We start from the raw sequence: 1,749 nt of genomic DNA, 5'->3' as shown, positions 1-1,749 counted from the left end.
TTTTTTTTTTTTTTATTGTGTGGCAGCTCCGTCAGGAACCCAGTGTTCTCACTTTCCTCGGATTATTCATCCACTCAGCAGGGGAGCTCCAAATGCTAGAAATGCCAGAGGCAAGTTCATTCATAGGTAACACGCCCTCCTAAACTGGATTTCCTCCAAGCCTCCAGATCTGGATTTGTCTACAACCGCCTCTGCTGTCTGCTCATGACATATGGCTTTGTGAAAGGTGACACTTCCTGAATTTTAGAATATTTATTCTCTTTGATAAACACACACACACACACACACCTACACACATACAGTAGACTGCCAGGGACTGTGATGTGTCTGTGCATGTGAGCGCCTGCTCACAAGGGATTCATTCACTCCTGTTAGGAGCATGTTGAGATGGGAGATTGATTTCTTTCCCTCGCTTCTTCCTCTGCCCTTTGACGACTATTTAGTCTCCTGTAACTGTTTGCAGTAATGAGTCCCACAACACTAATTAAATGCTGTTTTTTTGTTTTTTTCTTCCAGGCATGAATATCCTGTAGGGTTAACTCCCTCTAGTTGTCACAACTGTTGTCTCAGTGTTTTCTGTTATAGCTAAAAGCTCAGATTGATTCACTGTCTATAATTTCGAGCTCTGGACGTATTTAACTTTCTATTTCTTTGTTTGTTTTTTTAAACCTAGGAGCTTTAATTTGGGCCTCTCATTAACAATTACACATCTGAGCCATCACGAGACATTGGAGTAAGTTCAAGATGGCCGCCTCCGTGCATCCGGTCTTGATAAGCTTCTCGCTGGCCGTCCTCCTGGGTCTGACCTCTCTGGGCGGACTGAGCTCGCGGCCCTCGGGTCAGGCTTCGGCCCAGGTCCCCACCAACAACCAGACAACGGAGCCCTCTGTGTTGCCGGAGGCCGCCCTGGCCACGCCCACGCCGGACACCGAGGACCAAACGGTTCCAAGTAGCGGTAACCGATGCTGGGGTTACTATGACGTCATGGGCCAGTGGGACCCGCCCTTCAACTGTAACGCAGGTATCTACATGTTCTGTTGCGGCTCCTGCTTCTACCGCTTCTGCTGCCAGTTCAAAGTTCACAGTCTGGACCAGACTTCCTGCTCCAACTATGACACACCTGTGTGGGCCAACACCGGGAAACCGGCGGCACCCGTCACAGAGGTCCAGGAGGAGCCCGACCGGGATCGGACCCACATGATCGTGTATATTATCTGTGGAGTGGTGGCCATCATGGTGTTGGTGGGGATTTTCACCAAGCTCGGGCTGGAGAAGAGTCAGGGAGGACAGACGGACATGACCAACTCCAGGTAGGAACCGAGAGGAGAGCGCATGGTCCTGATATTGGGCGGGAAGCCGGTGATCATTGATGGTTAGATAATCGATGTGATCATGATTAGCAGTGAAATAGAGGATGATGATGATGATGATGTCACTAACAATTATCGTGGTGTTGATTTAATTTCATGTGATTTGCTTTGAATTGCTGAATGTGGACGAATGACAGGACGTCTGGATGTAGCAGCATTGTCTGATCTGACATTTAGCAGGTTAGCTTAACTTAGCATAAAGACTGGAAACAGGAAATAACTAAATGTGCCAGTCAGCGCCTCTAAATTTTAATAAACATGTTTTATCTTGTTTGTTAAATATTTACAAAAATTAAAATGTAAAAACAACAAACTGAGGTTTTTTTTGCAAAAAAACACTTTGATATAACATTGTTAGTCAGGGAGATTTGGACAGAGC

At 46.4% G+C, this 1,749-nt stretch overlaps 1 pseudogene; it reads left to right on the top strand.

The window, feature by feature from the left end:
• Window positions 1–681: 681 nt before the first annotated feature.
• LOC111667519 (protein shisa-9 pseudogene) lies at window positions 682–1,310 on the top strand (annotated as a pseudogene).
• Window positions 1,311–1,749: the final 439 nt, after the last annotated feature.

This window comes from Seriola lalandi, unplaced genomic scaffold (genome assembly GCF_002814215.2).
Source record: "Seriola lalandi dorsalis isolate HSWRI2012SDOR001 ecotype SW California unplaced genomic scaffold, Sedor1 jcf7180002003542, whole genome shotgun sequence".
Classification (NCBI taxonomy): Eukaryota; Metazoa; Chordata; class Actinopteri; order Carangiformes; family Carangidae; genus Seriola; species Seriola lalandi.
This window is presented reverse-complemented; position numbering and strand designations above follow the sequence as displayed.